This window comes from Vulpes vulpes, chromosome 8 (assembly GCF_048418805.1).
Source record: "Vulpes vulpes isolate BD-2025 chromosome 8, VulVul3, whole genome shotgun sequence".
In the NCBI taxonomy this organism is placed as follows: domain Eukaryota; kingdom Metazoa; phylum Chordata; class Mammalia; order Carnivora; family Canidae; genus Vulpes; species Vulpes vulpes.
The window spans coordinates 101,081,859-101,100,137 of NC_132787.1; the positions used below are offsets into that span (position 1 = coordinate 101,081,859).

The 18,279-nt window shown below is 40.4% G+C and overlaps 1 long non-coding RNA gene across 1 annotated transcript in view; it reads left to right on the forward strand.

Annotated features, from left to right (window-relative positions):
• The window catches only part of LOC112910732 (uncharacterized), a 550,603-nt gene that overhangs the window by 38,252 nt on the left and 494,072 nt on the right, over positions 1-18,279 (forward strand). The window contains exon 2 of the long non-coding RNA XR_003233300.2: positions 14,117-14,247. This is a non-coding gene — a long non-coding RNA (uncharacterized lncRNA). The remainder of the gene's footprint in view (positions 1-14,116; positions 14,248-18,279) is intronic.

Here is an 18,279-nt window from a genome sequence, read left to right on the forward strand (position 1 = left end):
AGCCCAGTAGTAAAGTATAAGTTACCACATAATAGAACACTTAAATTATGGAGGGGATAGCATCATCCTGAGATTTCTCGAAGGAGTACTTGCAGAAGAGCTATGTCTGCTCAGTGCAACCCTTGAAAGCAGTAATGGGATCTAAAATCCGTGTTTTTCAAGAACTAGAAAGGAAAATGTTTAGTTTTTCTAAACTGGCATGTGCATGTTGTTTCATCTACCAGACTGGAAACTTCTTCAAACAGATCACAAAACCTTCTTCTTCCTTTGCCTCTTTCTTTCCCTCGGGTTGCTGATGTACTAAAGTGCTCATATATTCTTGTGGCCCTTATTAGTCCTTGGAGAACGTATTAACCTTTCTCATAGACACCACTGAGATAAATAAAGACCATAAGACAAAATACGTATCTATTATGTTGGTATTAAATATTCAGAATGATTCCCAAATGAATAATACAGTTATTTAAATTAGATCCATTGTACGTTTGCAATGTGCCAGGTTCCAAGATAGGCACTGGAGTTGCAAATGAGCAGAAGACAAAGTTCTGGCCTTCAAGAGGATTATATGCTAGTAGGAGAAATAAGCCTTCACAGAAGCAAAATTAGATGTAATGAGGAAGTACGAAATTGTATGTGGCCTGTAGGTATTAATGATATAGCTCCATAAACAAAAAAGCTCCCACCAAGAACAATCCAGAATCATATGGCTTTCCCAGCAAATCCTAACCAGATGTTTAAGGAAGAAATCTTATATAAAATCCTCTTGAGAAAAGAAAAAAGAACAATATTCCCTATTGGTTTTGTGAGTCAGATAGCAAAATCTGACCAGGTTATTACTAAAAAGAGGCATTAAAGACCAATCTGACTGAAGAACTGGCAATTCTGAAATACCTAGTTTGGGCATTTGGGTTTCATCCTCATGTTCACTTGTTGCTACCTACTTTTGTTCATGTCACCATGGTATGCGAGCTGTCACTGCAGTAGCGTCCTAACGCTTGTCTCTTTTCTTCTTCGGTCTTGCCCTTCTGTGTTTCACCTTCCATGCTGTTGTCAGAGTTCTCTTATAAAGTACTAATCTGGTCCTGTCAACGCCCCCCTCCCCATTAAGCTTGTCCCGGCTTATGCCAGCTGACACAAATCATCCCTAACCTTTCTCTTATAGGCTTATTAATTATACTTTCTTACAGATCATGGTTCTGAAACAGTGTCTTATTTCCTAAAGATGCAGTGACTCTAGAACAAAGCAGTGGCATCAACTTGTCCCTGTCTCCCACCTCCCACTCTTCTTTTCTACCATCTCTGCACATTTGCCTGTGTAACCTTCCCTTAGGCTTTCAGCAAGGAAGATGCTCCTAGAACACACCGTATAAGTACTTCTGTGTGGTTTTGTCATCATCTCCGCTGCCCTGAGCTCCAGGGAATATGACAGAGTAAGTATTCAATAAATGTGTCACGAATATTTTTGAATGAATTTTTGAATGAATTCAGAGGCAGCAAGTGACCCCTCTTCTCAGAAGATTCAAGAGACTGACTTCATTGTCCAGCTGCAGTAGGCCTTGAAAGCTGATAGAGCATGTGGGGACAGAGAGAATGTCACAAACATAGGAAAGAACAGGTTGTTCAGTATTTATAAGTTTAGGCCTCATGTTGGAAGATTGATTTTTTTTTTTTTTAAATCTGCTGTGTCTGCAGTTAGGTTACTCAACGTTCAATTTGACTGGAGCTTGATGGGAGGCATTATTTTCCATTGATTATTTTTACTCAATACATGACAGAAGACTACATTCCTGAACTGGGTGCAAAATCATAAATATTTAAACCCAAGTTATTTGCCATGCATAGAAATAATCAAGTCATGATAGCTAACTTCTATGTTTGGTGGCTTGATTATTGATTTCTACAGCTCTAATCTAAATTCCATAGCAGTTCACTGGAATGGCTTAGGGGAGATTGTTGTTTCACGACTGTAGCAGATGGCCATCTCATACACACAGGTTCAAAGGATAAGAGATTTAGGAAAGATCTGAGCTATCTTGTCTTTTAAATGTCAGACTATGAAACAGTCTCAGAGGGTCAAGTGACATTGTCACCTCCACGTGACTAATTAGGGTCAGAACAAGAATCCAGGTCTCCTGACGCCCAGGCCAAGGCTCACTCCTATTCAGTATAAGAATTGTAATATCCATGATCCGAGATCTTAGCTGATATAGGGAGGAAGGGGCAACCTCCTGCCGTTCTTTGATTTATCTGAGATACAGACAGTTGGTGTCAGCGAGTGATGATAGCGATGGCAGGAGTTTTACTGATTATTACCTACATGCCAGGCTTTGTCTCAGACACTTTACCTGCCACATCTCTGGGCCTCACAAAGGAATGCAGTGAGAATATTTTAGGAATGAGAACTCTGGGTGTCAGAGAAATTGACATCTTGTCCTGGGTCTGTCACACAGAGCCTGTGATCTGCGACCAGTAGTTCAGCATAACCTCATATAACTCAGGCCCCTCCAAATGAAAGTTCGGTGTACACTGGCGTGAACTTGACTGAATATCACAACTTCAGTCTCAAGATGCAACAAGTGGATCTTGTCACCTAGTAAGAACTTTCTGCTTATCTGCTTTGATGGAGCCCTGGAACCTAGACAATGAAAATGCGACAGTTATAAAGTTCATTCGTTTATTGCTGAATTTAACAAACATTTATGAAATGCCTGCAAACCTCAAAGATTCTGAGAGACTTGGAAGTCACGTAATGAGAGGCAGAACAGTGAAGAAATGCATGCTTCCAATAAGGCATGCCATTCATCAGTTCTGGGACCTTGGGCAACCTACAGATGATCTGCATTTCTGTTCTTTCTGTGCCATGGAGATCACACCTGTGTCATGTGGTTATTGTGTGAAACCCAGGAGTGGTTTGGTATCTCCTTACCCCCCAGGGGACATTTGGCGATGTCTGGAGGCATTTTGGGTGGTTACAAGGAGGGGGCAGGTGCTATCACAATGCATGGGATAGCTCCAAATAACAATTGATTGCCCAGCCAAAACGTCCATAGTGTGGAGGCGGAGAAACCCTGATGTAGAACACCTGTGCTAGTCAAGGTATAACAGAGGTGATGTATCGGCCACAGCATGACTCATAGGGAACTTCCCTGCTGATCCCAGCCAGTGCCTTTATGAAAAGAGGGGGTATCCTGCCAGAGGTTGCCCATCCATTTTCCCCCTGAGAACTTACCCTAGGGGCCAGGGTCACTGAAAGTGTGCTGTCCACAGATGATGGAGAAGTGGTAGGTGTGGACAGGAGGTGTGGTCCTTAGTTGGTCTTCAGCTGGCGATGCACAGTTCTGAGTCTCCTTGCTCTCAACTCCCTGGTCCTCATAATGGACAATTCTTTTTCTTCCACTATTGAATCAAAAGTCCTCAGCTCCTCCTATTCAACTCCACTTTCACCTCTTTCTGCTCCTTACATGGCCAGCCTTTGCAAAACAAAACAAAACAAAACAAAATAGTGAAAACAAAACACATTCCTGTCTTCAAAATGAAAGCACCACATTTTGTAAACGTAGGAATCTTTTGTCACTTAGGTTGGGGACTTCTCTCTTTAAGTCCTAAGTGGATGACAAAATACATAGTGCAGTGTTGGGGTGGAGGCAATAAAAACCCTCTGGGAAAATGAACAGTGAGGGGGAAAAGAGGAAGTGCCTCCATAAAATCATACAGCCATGACCGTGAAATAAAAGACATGTGAGTTAGAATACTTGTCCCGAGCCTGACACAGACTGCATGCTCCATCAGTATGATAAACTGTCTTGAGAAGGTGCTTAGTGTAGCTATCATGATGGTTGGTTGGACAGAGTCCACAGGCCTTTTGGTCACCAGATCTGCCCATGTGACTGAGCGCCCTGTGGCAAACGTCTGGGGGGTATCTGCTGTGTGCTGGGCACAGTGCTGAGCACAGGCATGAATTATTTCCTCTCCCCTTCTTATAAGTCTAGAGATCTAGTTACTGTTACTCCCTTCATGGTACCCATGAGGCCACTGGAGTTGGAAGAGAGGTTAAGTGGCTGGACCAAGTTTATAGCACTGGTAGGTCGTAGAACTGGGGCTTCATCTGAGGCAGCTTGATGGAGAGGTGATACTTTTCACCGCTGGGCTATATAGCAACCCCCTTAATTTTGGACCCCATGTTAGTAAAAAAAATAAAAATAAATGGAAGGGGCATGCCAGCATTTATATAAAACACAATTTAAAGTAAGTATTTAAGGCAAAGGAAAAATTGCATAACTATGTAATAGATTGCTCTATATTAAGATTCCTCTATATTATTAAGTAGTATTGGGGATAGGAATTTTCTAAAATAAATTTTGTGCTTTCAACAGAATCCAAAGGTACAATCATCTCCTTTGATGCTATTTATAAAAGTGATTAATTCCTTACCTAGAGTCTTTTGAATTCTACTTTTTTTTTTATATAGGGTTTTCTTTCCCACTAATGAGTAATAACTTATAGTCATGATCATTGTGTTACTTAAAATATATAGCTTCTGTTCATTATTAGTTTTCAAACGGAGTATCATTTCGGTGGGGGGGTGGTTCTGAAACGATTTTTAAAGTGCAGTTAGAGGAGTTTGTACTCGGAACCAAGAACTCATTATTTTTATAAAATCTTGCCAGTGTTATAGTTCTATTTTGGTGGTTTCTTCCCGTGTGGGACTAGGTGTAGTTACAGGCGGGTCTGCTGCATTGGGCCTTGCAGGTTGTGTTGCTCACCTGGCTGCTTCTGTGACCAAGGTGTGCTGATGGTGAACATCACTTCCCAACCCCGTGTTCTTTCGTATTACACCCCGAGCTTCAAACCGGCTGCACGGGACATATTTACACCACAGAAATTGGGAAGCTCTACCAATCACCAACCACCAAGCTGGTGGTTAAACATTTTCCAGCACACCACTGGGCACAGTGAGGGGAGAGGGTCTGGGGGACTAACTTGTAGCCCTTGTCCTGCTCCCTGAGGTACAGCTGAATGGGAACGGGCTAGTTTTTCTCATTCAGACAAAGCTGCCATCTGCTCACAGCTGGACACGCACAAGGCTAGATCTCTGGCTTTAATGCCCAGAAGTGTTACAACCATGTTTGAACAAGGAGGGGAAGCAGCCTGAAGGCAAAGGCGATGAACTCAGAATAGGACTTTGTTATAACTGACCAACACCTAAACTTGCTATTAATTGTTTAAGACAGTTTGAGTCCTTATTTTCTGTTGTTTGCAATGGAAAGCCGTTTAACTAATATGTTCTGGGCAAGGCCTGGGAATCTGTATTTCAAAAGCTCTCCAAATTTTGGGGACGCCTGGGTGGCTCAGTCTGTTGGGCATCTGACTCTTGATTTCAGCTCAGGTCATGATCTCAGGGTCATGAATTTGAGACTTGAGTCAGGCTCTGTGCTGGGTGTGAGTCTCTGCTTAAGGTTTTGTCTCTCCCTCTCCCTCTGTCCCTCCCCTCCCCTGCTCTTTCTCTCTCTCAAAAACACACCCAAAACTTTCTAAATTTTTGGAAAATTTGGGAACCACCAGATTAAGTACCCTGTAAGCAAAAGGTATGTCAAGAAGCTTACTGACTTGTTTTTGTGTGACCACATAAGCCCTGAGGCAGATGGAACCCCTGAGAAAATTGTGCCAGGCCTTGAGCATCCTCATCCATTTGCCCCAGCATCCTGTAAAAACACCAGTTTCTATGTGTGGCATGGTGTGAAAAAGGTTGGGAAACACTGAACTGCTGTATTTAGTAGTGTGCTGGGAAAAAAATAGGACCGAATCACCAAATAGCTACACAATTATAGAAATGGACTTTGTTTCTCAGTTCTGCCATCTATAAAATCATATAAAGTTGGTTATGTTAATAATCAGGCATGATAATAAGATAAAATGTAGCAATTTGGATATGACCTCATGGCCATGTTATTCGATGTTTTCTTCTTGAGCCCTGGGTGGTGAGTATGGAATGGATTGGTACCAGCTCTGTGCCTTGGCAGAGGAACAACCCTGTCATTCGAAGGGGCCCCAAGATGATGATGATACGGGCAGCAGTTATTGTTGAGCATGGACAGATAGGTGTTGCTAACTCTTTGGAAGCAGTCGTGAAGCCCAGGTGGGTCTTAGCAGCTCAGGTAAGTCAGATCTCCCCATTATGGCTCCCTGTGCCCTTACTTTCTGTGAGGTCATTCGTTGACCTGGGTCCCCATCTTTGGCTTCCTCTATTCAGGGCATCTTTTCAGACTCCTAACAAAGACATCTGCTTTCCTCAGTTGACCTGGGGCCTTGAAAGTGTGTGCCAAAAAAAAAAAATATTCACTACCAGGAATATGAAAAAGTATTAAATATATTTTTTTCATTTTAAAATAATTAATATCACATGAAAAAGCAAAATTATTTCCACCATTCAAGATATTAGCTCTTAACTCTTAATGTTTTGTTATAGTTTCATTCAGAATTGTTTTATATCCATGCTGTTTTATCTTTAAAAAAAACCCTCAATCCAAAAATTTACAAACATATGCAAATCTTCTCTTTCCCTTCTTAACCTTCTTATATCCAATCTTTACACTCAATCCATCAGTAAGTCCTATAGATTATACCTTTGACTATATCCCACATCCATCCACCTCTTTCCGTTCCTACTGCTACCCCCTCATCCAGCCCCGGTCATTTCTTACTTGGTCTACTTCAGTAGCCTTCTGACTTCTCTTTTGTTTTCACTCTTGTGAAGAGTTTATTTTTCACACATTCATTAGAGTGATCTATGTGTAAATTGAATCCTGTCATTCCCCTCTAAGAAACTTTCCAAAAGCTTCCCATTGCACCTAGAATAGATTTCATTCAAACAGCTTAAAAGCCTCAATATGGTCCAAACCTGCCTATCTCTCCTCCTCTTCCTTCACTCATTCTTTTCCAGCCATCTCACCCCAGGACACTGGCACTTCCTGCTTTGTCTGCCTGGAACATTAATCCTCTGGTTTTTGCACATGGCTGCTCCTTTCCTGGTCTCAGTTTTAATGTCGCTTCAAAGAAAGACCTTTTCTATTCATCAAATCAAATAGCCTTCCAGCCACTTGTTATCAAATCCTCCTGTTTTATTTCATTCTGTGCACACATCATATTTCAAAAGTCTTTTAAAAACATTTTATCTTTCCTTCTCTTTTTTCCTAGAAAGTAAAATGCAGGAGAATCATGACTTGTCTAACTTATTTATTGCTCTACCCAGTGTTTCAAATGGTTCTTATCCATGAATAATCAGTATCCAATAGACATGTGTTGAGTGAGTGAGTGAACAAATGAATGAATAAATGAGATCATAGTGAGAATTCCCTTTATATTTTTCTTTGATCATTTTCTAGAATGCTAAGCCAATATCCTTAAACCTGAGAAAATGCCCACAGACCCCCTGCCCCAAATGTTGACTTATATATGGTCCAATATGAAGTGTGTTCCTCATGCTTATCATCCTCATAGAGGTCCACAATCAAAACACATTTGCAATTTACATACAGACAAAACCACAAAACAAATACGATTCAAATGAACAATGTGGACAGTGTGATACAGGTGAAACTAAATCACGACTTGGCATGAGGAAGGTACTCATTGCTTGATGCAGGTTCCTTTAAATTCCCAGGACCATCCTGTGCTTTGCTTTTTCATGACTTCTCTCTCTGTGAACAGACCTTAATTTCTACACCACGCTGCGAGTTATATTCATTTGGAATGGGTGTGATATACTGGAGACACTTACCTCTGGTCTTTTCTTACTACCATTTCTCAGTTCAGTCGTAGTGATCTTTAACCTAAAGTAAAGGAGGACAGTGAATCATATTTCAGACTTGTTTTTGAGGTGGTGCTCATCCAGATGTTCCAGCATGGATTTACAACCAGTTGGGATGGGTTGTTCCCTAGAGTTGCACAGAGGCATCTTCAGGAGAAAAGTCATCCAAGGCAGCAAGGGATGAGACTGAACTTTCTAGTGGTCTGCAAGTGACAGAAGAATGGCACTGTGGGATTGGGGGTTTGGGGCTGGGTCAAATGGTGAGCAGATGGGCTCTAAGATAAGGTCAGCCGTGTGGATGCAGTGCCTTGGAGGGGAGCATTGTGATCTTTTCCTCATGATGCAGCCAGCCTCCCCTGAAACACTGGAAAAATCACATATGTTTGGTGAGTCCAGATTCCTTGTAGAAGTTGGGGAGGGGCAGAGCTCTGCATGGAGGTGGCACGAGAAAGGGATGGAAGAGAAGAGATTGCTTGGGGTGGGAGGGTGATCTGGATTTATCTACACCAGGAAATGAAATCTCTTTACTTCCCCAAGTAATATCCTGTTTATATATAGCATCAAACATCCCACTAAGCACAACATCACACACCTCGCCTATATGCATGTTTGTCTATTTGCATATTTATATATTCATTTTTCTATGAAAGTTGGTTTTGTTTAAAATGAATTTAAAAAGCACAACTAATTAAAAATTTAAAGTTTCTAACAAATATCTTAAACATCACAAAAATCCAATATCTTAAATTTGCATATTTATAAAAACCTGTGGCCCTGTGAACATATTGCTCAGGGACCTCTCTGCCTCTTGACCTTAGGGCTTGGGGATGCCTTCCCCCTCATCTTGGGATTTTGGAGGAGCTCAAGGCAAGTGAGGAGCCCTGATATTTAAGCCTCATTAGTTTCACAGTGTATTAATTATGTAGAGCTGTGTAACAAATTGCCCCCACCCCCAAGGAAATCTAGTTCCTTTAAAACTAGATCTGTTACCTCCCATAGTTTCTGTGGGGCTGCTGCTACTAAGTTGCAAAGACTATTTTGAGCCTTGGACCACGAGATTCCAAAATCTATATTCTTATCCGTAACCTCTACAGCCTCAACACTTCTAGCTCACTCGTTCCTCCCTTTGGGGCAAGTGCCTACCCACACTCAGCCTGACTCCTGCCTTCTTTGTGAAGCTTACTCACTTCTCTGGCATGGCTGGGGTTTTCTTTCCTCTAAACTCCTAAACCTTGCCTTTCCCCCATTTAGCAAGCTTCTCACAGGATTTTAATTTCTTAGTTGTCTGTGAGGTAGATGCAAATTACTTGAATTCAGGGGCCACTTTTTTCCCTACCCCAAATCCATGGTAGCTGGCAAAACCCTGACTTGAGGTCAATGCCAGTGACTGTTGCATGAACACATGGGTTGTCCTGGATTCAGAGAATCTGGGCTCATTTCTAAGGCCATATACCCATCGGATTACTGGATGATCAGCATTTAATGATCATAACAAATCACTGGGGCCACAGGAACTCGGTCCCTCCTTTTTATTTATTTATTTTTTTGGTGAATTTTGCTTTGTCTAGAAAAATGCATTGGGACAGGTTAACCCTCAGTGAACCAGTGGCCATATGCCACCTACTTTACGTGCTAGGACCCCCACTCGGCAGATGGTTACTGCATTCAGAACCTCTTTATGCCAATAAGACCTGCAAAACAGAAAAGCTCTATGAAATGTGTTGCACCTGTAGGCAGCCAGAGCCCTGGCATGTGTCTGAACACTGCTTCACTGGGGCACACCAAAGTTGCCCATTCTGTAGATGGGTCTCTGGTGAGAGAATCAGCACACACGTGTTGGAAGATTCCAGCTGTTCCTCCCCAAGAGCGCCCATTTTTTCCAGATGCCGAATGTACATACTTTGTTTTAACAATTTTCTTTCTCTCTGTAAATTGAAACAGTCTGTGTGGGAATATGTAAACCTAAGCCATAGTAAGGGAAAATTCTAAACATTCTTCTCCAGTTACCTTTCACCTTGGGCAGCATGATTTTCTTTCTTCTCCTGCACCCACTTCACTTCTTACATACCTATTCTTTCTCATACGTTTCTCTTGCTTCCCCAGTAAATTCTAAATACCTCATAGGAATTCCACCCATAGTCTCATAGCAGATCAACTTCTACTGCCTACAAGTTGCCCTCTCCAATCACCCCTGTCTTCTTCCTTTCTGGAATTCCAAATGTGTTTGCTGTTTGATGCTTCATAAAGACCATGCTTCTGAGGTTTTCTTATGCACACACATCACCTGGTAGATTTGTTAGAATGCAGATTCTGATTTAATAGGTGTAGGCCAGGCCCGAGAGTCTGCACTTCTAACTTCAGATGATGATCTCCTTGCTGATCTGTGTACCATGTTTTGAATAACAAGGGTAGAAATGACTTGGTTGAGTATTTCCCTCACTTTCTCCCTTCTCCCCTCCCTCTTTCCACTTTCTGTATTTCCTGGGCTGCTTCTTTTTTTTAAAATATTTTGTTTATTTATTCATGAGAGATACACAGAGAGAAGAGAGACAAGCAGAGGGAGGAGCAGGCTCCATGCAGGGAGCCCGACGTGGGACTTGATCCCGGGACTCCAGGATCACACCCTGGGCTGAAGGCAATGCTAAGCTGCTGAGCCACCCGGGCTGCCCACCTGGGCTGCTTCTATATTTTATACTTAGCATTTCATGTTGCCATTTTAGAGGTAAAAATCACCTCTTGATAACTATCTTTATATTTGTATTTGCATTTTTTTTCATTTTATATACCCATATTTGTACTTTTACTCTATATAGAATTCTAGTGTTTTCTTTCCTCCTCAACTAGTTCTAACATCCTTGAAGGCACATAGTTGTCTACAATACCTAGGTGGGGTTTTTTAGATTTTAATTCCAATATAGTCAACATACAGTGTTATATTAGTTTCAGGTGCACAAAATAGTGACTCAGCAGTTCTATACATTACTCAATGCTCATCATGATAAGTGAATTCTTAATTCCCTTCACCTGTTTCAACTAACAGCTGCCCCTCCCGCCCTCCTCCCCCTACCTCCCCACCCCCCCAGTCACCTCCCCTCTGGTAAACATTCGTTTGTTCTTTGTAGTTAAAGAATCTGTTTTTTGGTTTAGTATCTCACTTATTTTTCTTTGTTCATTTGTTTCATTTCTTAAATTCCATGTAAGTGAAGTCATACGGTACTTGTCTTTCTTTGACTGACTTAGCACTGTATATCTAAATCCATCCATGTTGTAAATGGCAAGATCTCATTCTTTTTATGGCTGATTAATGTTCCATTATGTATATATGTGTATGTTTATGTGAGTGTGTATATATCTATATATATATGTGTATATATATATCTATATATATATCTATATATATATATCACTTCTTTATCCTCAGTGGCATTTTTTTTTTTTTTTTTGAAAAGGGCACATATGCTGAGAACAGCAGATCTAAGCTCACATTCTTGTTCTGCCTCTCATACACTGCACCTGAGATTTGGGCAAGTTCCTTCATCTTTGACCCTCAGTGTGGTCACCTCTGTTCACTTACTGTGAACAGAAAACCAGAGGCTTCTTGCAGAGTCTGGCCCAGGGCTTGGCTCTCTGGACCTGGGAGATGTTTGTTCCCTCTCCACCTGCCTGAAGTGGATTGGTTCCATACATCAATGGGCTTCACATCCTGGGGAGGTTGGGCAAAGTGTCAGGGAAGCAGTGTAGAGGGGAGGTTTGGTTTCCTTTTGCCCCACTTCTCATTTTGAAGTTTTAGTTGAAATATTTCATGGTATGCTAGTAAATAAGCTTATATTTCTGTTGTTTTAAATTTTATTTAAGACAGTGCTTGGAAATTCCTATTTTAAAGTATGAAGAAAGATGGCTGATACAGTAACTAAGCCTTAAAAAATTATGCATTTTATATATTGTAAAAAAAAATAAGTAAAAGCTAGTATATTTTTTTTTGTCAGTGAATTTACCACTTGAGCCTGCTACAACTTCAATTCCTTTAAAAAAATTCTGTTACTTGAGTTTGCTTTTCATTTGAAAAGATTGAAGTAATCACTGGGAAAAAATTAAAGCTTTGGATAGCTATGGTGGGACGTGGGATAGGACCCAGGCAGCCTATAGGGAAGCACAACTGTGTCTTAGTTCTTTGTGTCTACTGTGAGATCTTCATAAAAATCATCTTTAATATATCTAGGCTGTTTCCTTTTTACAAAATGGGTGGGTCACACTAAATGATCTGTAAGACCTTTTTTACTTAAAAAAAAAAAGCCAATTATAGTTCTTACTAATTTTTAAAAAGATTTTATTTATTTATTTGTGAGAGACAGGAGAGAGAGAGCAAGAATGGTGGTGACGAGTGGAGGAAGAAGGAGAAGCAGGCTCCCCATTGAAAAGGCTGCCCCACATGGGGCTCCATCCCAGGAACCTGGGATCATGACCTGAGCTGAAGGCAGCTAATCTACTGAGCCACCCAGGAGCCCTGATTCTTATTAATTTAGTTACAAGTATTGGGGAAATGAGAACCTCAGTCAACTAAAACAATTTCTTTATAAATTTTAGAAATGAATAGTGTAAACGAGATTATAGGGAGAAATGTTTAAAATGCTTGAGAGAACACTTTCAAGTAATTTGAAGCCCTTGAAGAGCATGGATTAAGATACAAAAAATTGATTGGTTAATTGCAAACCATTCTTAACTATTCATTACTGCATGCTAGAGAACATGCTTTGCTTAAATTGAGTCCCTGTAGATTCTTGACAGGAATAAAGAGATACTTCATTAAAAAAAATCTATTTACATTTATATTTGTTTTGCAAATTCAGCTTTTGACAGAGCAGTATCACAGTGGTTCCAGGCACAGTGGTTCCAGGACCACAGTCACTGGTGCCACATTCTGGGTTCACACCCTGGCTCTGTCACTGTGTGACCTTGTGTAAGCCATTCAGCCCCTCCATAGAACAAGCTTTATAACTATAGTATGGTAGTGATGCAGATTAATGAAGTATATTTTGAATGTTACCTGGTATACAGTAGCTGTTCGATAATTATTATGTTATTATGATAGTTTCATTTTAGTGATATACTTTAAGTATAATCTATAATCTTAGGTGAAGCTACAGTCTTATATTGATAATTGAGGTTTTAAAATACCCATTTCCTATTCAAATTGCTCACATTGTTGCAGTTTCCATTGGGAGATCATGCCATGTGATGGGGAGAAAGTTGGGAGACAAGGAAATGCCACTTTGTCAAATCAGCTTTGTCATGGATCTTGCTATCTTTATCCATAAATAAGATCGTGGTTGGCTTAGATGATGGGATTAGATCTGTTTGATTTGGGGCATGTGGGCTTTGGAGAGGGGACTTGTACGCAAAAGTTGTATGCAAAATATTGTGTGTAGGTGCACTTTTCTAGGGCAAAGTTCTGTACCAGTCAGTATACTCTCAGATGGGTCTATGAGGAGTTTAGAGCCTCCTGTCTCAAGCATCTTCCGATTCCCTTTTGGCTCCATAGTTCCATGGCTATAGGACACTGGAAATTTGGTGAAATCACTCAGAGGAACAGAGTTTCTGGGGGAAATTGATAACTGAAGCCATTTCCTAGTGAAATAGGAAAGTGTATTTTGTTTGACAGTTCCTTCTGGCAATAGTAAGAACAAGGAAAAACAGAGTACAAATTTTCAACTGACACATGACCCAGCTTGTCCCTCTATTTTAGTGAGACAAATGCTACCTGTTCAGTTTTTTAGGAACATTTGAATTACCATGAGGGTTCTTATTGAAGATTTAGACCTGCTTACACTATATATAATGATTATATTAATACTTTTGGGTCTCATTTTTGATTTTGCTAACAAGACAGAAGAGTGTATATTTTTTGCTTGAGTCCTACCACTAATCACTCTATATTAATCTGACAAAGTTCTCTTGATTGGCTGTATTATGACTGAACACTTTCTCTGTAAGGATCTGGAATGATGGATCTGGTAAAGTCAAGGCTGGGTTCTGGGCCAGGAGAAGGAGCAGGATATATGAAATTCACAAATTTGAAGCTGGTAAAGACTATCTTTAAAAGAAGTGGGAGAAGTAAGAAGCTCAGAAGAGTGATAACACCAAATCCAGAGGAGGTAGAGTTGATGTTAGCATCGAGAAGTCAAGAGATTGAAGTCAGATAACAATATCAATCAGGATCAAATGATATACTCAACAAAATAGGAATGAAAACTACCTTTCATGTTGTGAAAATAATCAGGCCTCTCTAGTGTTGCATGCTTTTTTTCCTAGGAACCAGACTGCCACCTCTCTATGGCAACGCCAGAGGCTTGAAGGCCTGTCCAAATTCCAGAGCCTGGAGAAGCTACTCATGCAACTGACCTGACCTGGCCACCTGTGCCCATAGGACACTACTGTAAGAGGTAGGGTGCCCATCCCAGTGGAGGGGGGGGAGCGATTCTGTTCAGGTTCCATTCTTTAAAAGTTACTACTTCTCTTTGCTACTTCCTCTGGGTAACAGGAGAACAACTGCACTGTTGTATCCAATCCTTCTATGCTTCCCTTCTTAAGAATTTCTGAAGAGTTCTTTGAATTGATTTTTAAAAATAAGAAATAAGTAGAGAGCTTACTTGATATAATGGTACCTATTATCTATAATTAAATTATTTTATGCTTTATTATAATTTCATTATATTGTAATTAAATTATCTTATGTGTTCATATTTAAAGAATATTACAGATAATATATAGTTTCCACTAGAGTTTGGTGATACTTTTAAACTATTCAATGCTCTTTAGTGCAAAACTAGCTGGAAAGACATTTGTCTATGACCTGGCTCTACTGGGATCTTCTACTTCTTTTTTTTTCTTCCTTCTACTTCTTTATCTGGTTTTAAATTTTTGAAATCCTCTCAATTACTTCTGTGTCTTATGCCTTTTCATGATCCATGCAAAACCATTTTGGACTAGCAAGTAGTTCCATATTCTTCTCCATCTTTCTATCTCTGTCTCAACCTCTAAGTCTGTCTCTAAAATATATATATTTCTTTGGCTGGCATGTTTCTTAACCTTTTGCTATTGACATTGCTATTTTCCTTTGCACAAAAGAGCAAACTAAAAATTGCAGAAATCTTGGAGGACACATTGATCTCTGTGAAAATATGCTGGCTATAAAACTCATTCTCCTGTTCTGCTGGAGTTGGAAGGGTTCTATAAGCAGAGTAGGATTCTCAGAGAGAAAAAACAACTCTTGTGTGTGATCTACCTCGAAAAATCTTTTATTCATTCATTTATTCATTCATTCACAGGCATGCTCTGAGCACCTAATAATGTCCCAGTCATTTAGACAGAATCTGGGGAAACAGAATTGAATATGAAATCTCTACTCTCATGGAGCACAAGGCCCAGTGGGAAAAAAAGACATAACAGCCAACAATTACAGTGCAGGCTGAGAAGTATTATGATAGAGGGAGGTACAAGAAGCTATGGAGTTCTGGTATTATAATTAATAATAAGAAATATATACATATATTTGGTCTTCATCCTCATTTTTGACACAGGGCCCCTAAAATCCTTGGAATTTCCTAATAATGGGAGTATTAAAGGTGTCTTTTGAAATTATGTTAATAAGGTGACTTTTGGAAAGCCCATAGGGTAAGTAAGCTAAGAATGGGGCTTTGTTGCCTGGGAAACCCACCATGTGATTAAAGAGTCAGAACTTGTAGTTTTACCCCTGACCTCTGTGGAGGGGAGAGGAGCTGGAGTTTGAGTTTAATCACCAATGGCCAATGATCTAATCATTAATCATTTAAAGAAACCTCCATAAAAATCCCAAGAGGACAGGGTTCAGAGAGCTTCCAGGTTGGTGGACACATGGAAATTCAGGGAGAGTGGTGTTCCTATAGGGCATAGACTCTCTGCTCCTTCCCATATACTATGCCGTGCATCTCTTCCACCTGGATGTTCTTGAGTTATATCTTTTTCTGAGGGACTGGTAAGCTTATATAAATATTTTTATGAGTTCTATGAGCCATTATAGCAAATTAATTAAACCCTGAGGGTGGGGAGTAGGAACTTCTGATGTATAGGCAGTTGGTAAGAAGCAGAGCTAACAACTTGGATTGGCACTTGGCATCTGAAGCGGCAGGTAAGTAAGGGGAGACATTTTTGTGACACTGAGCCCTTAACCTGTGCTATCTGACGCTATCTCCAGTTAGGTGAATGTCAGAATTGAGTTACTTGCTTGTTAGTATGGGAAGACACACACACACAGATACACGTATGCACACACACACACACACACACACACAGGAGGAACCCAGAGGAATGGCACAGGGCCCAGCCTAGGCTGTTCAGTAAAAACTCTGTAGAGAGGTTGAACTTGACCTTAGCCTTGAAGAGTAAGTATTATAAGTAAGGAAGGAAGGAAGGAATTGTCCAGGTAAAAAGAGAGTAGAGTAGGAAATATCCAAGGCAGAAGAGGTATATGGGCAAAGACCTAGAGGAACATTTCAAGTTCATAGAAATATAAGAATGTGTTTCTGTACCATGGGGACAGGGGGTTCTTTACTCTGTGGCTACTTCCTGAGTGTCACTCCAAGCATCCTCATTGGTTAGTCTTGCTGCTTTAGCACTTTCCACTGACTGCTTTGTAGACGTCTGGCATTCAAACCATCTTATGCCTCTCATGCAGGGCTTGCCTTGACATTGCAGAGACTGTCACAAATTAATCAAATAATTAAGCAGCATCTACTACCGACTGTATTGGTTTTAATTCTGTGTAATTTCCATTGTGACAGACATCCTGGGAAGAGTAGCAAGTATGCAAAACTGGAGCTAGACAACCTGAGAACAAATCCACATTCTTCCATAACATTCTAAGTGTATGATTCTGAACAAATCACTTAAATGTTTTGTGTCTCAGTTTCCTACAGAATTGTGATTAATAACATTAACATTATAGGGTTATTGAGAAAAATAAGGGATGATGAGTACAGATAGAATTTTGAGGGATTAGGATGTACTAATGATGAGTGTTATTATTCCATCACATACACCTTTACACGTATAGAGTAGTTCAAGGTAAATCTGAGTTACTGGGAGGAAAATACCATGAGAAACTTTTTGAAGGAGATGAGAAGACAGTTCATTGGACAGGAAGTAGAAGGTGATTTCAAGAGAGTACCAGGACCCATGGTGCTGGTAGACTGGGAGTGTGGGTTTTGCCACATGAGCCATCAAACAGATGGAGCAGAGACCAACGGGGAGCATGAGAGGAGGCATGTGCAAGAAGTGATGACAGAGCTCTGAAGGCTGAGATGTGGGCTATATGAGTGGAAAGTGAAGTGGGTGAAAGGAGCAGTGGGATCAGGACCTTATAGATGTGTAGAGCAGGAAATAATCTGTTGAGTACTAAACATCACACTCATCCAACTGGTGAGGAGATGAGGCTCCTGAGAGGTTAGGTGATTTGCTCCTAGTCACAGTCATGGCCAGTTGCAGAACTGAAATTCCAACTTGGGAATCCCAACTTTTAGTTTTACTTTTCTTAACATTCTCTTGAAGGGGAAAAAAAATCATATGACTCTCTATTCAATCCTGATTACAACAATCTCAGAGAATAAATTTAACACAAGTACATTTATAAATATATTATTTCTTACATTAATTCCTCTTTCTTTTTTTAAGATTTTATTGATTTATTCATGAGAGACACAGAGAGAGACAGAGACACAGGTAGAGGGAGAAGCAGGCTCTTTGTAGGGAGCCCGATGTGGGACTTGATCCTCAGGCCCCAGGATCATGCCCTGTGCTGAAGGCAGATGCTCAACCACTGAGCCACCCAGGTGTTCCTAATTCTTCTTTCTTTAAAGTCTCCCACGTTTACATATATTAAGAATCTTTCTGTCATCTTTGTCAGATTATTTAGTCATAAAGTCATTTATTCATTAACTTAATCACCCTTTCACTAGGGTTTCCTATACTCTGTGCACTGCAAAAGGGAATGGGGATCCAAAGATGAACAGGCCCCTGTCTTTAGTCTCAGAGAGTTCAGCATCTCATAGGAAAGACAGACAGACATGTGCAATACTATACAGTAAGTGTGCACAATGGAAGGAGCAATCAGTTTTGAAAGTTGAGAGAGGGTATCTCAGAGTTAATGATCCTTGAGCTGGTTCTTAGACAAAAACTAGGAGTTGGCCACTTAGAGGTAGGAGGTGGAGGTAAGGTGAAGAGTAATGAGCTTTCCAGGTGAGTGATGTGCAGGAGTCTTCATGGCTGAAAGGTAGAGAAACTCTTTCCCTGACAACATTTGATGGGGGCAATACCAGTTGAGTTTTGGGGAACCATTTTTAAGTCTTAACCAAGTAAAAGGTGACTTAATGAAAAGGATAAATGACAAATTCTTTTAAATCTGGAAAAAACCTCTCTTCCTCTAGCATCTGGAAGAGGCT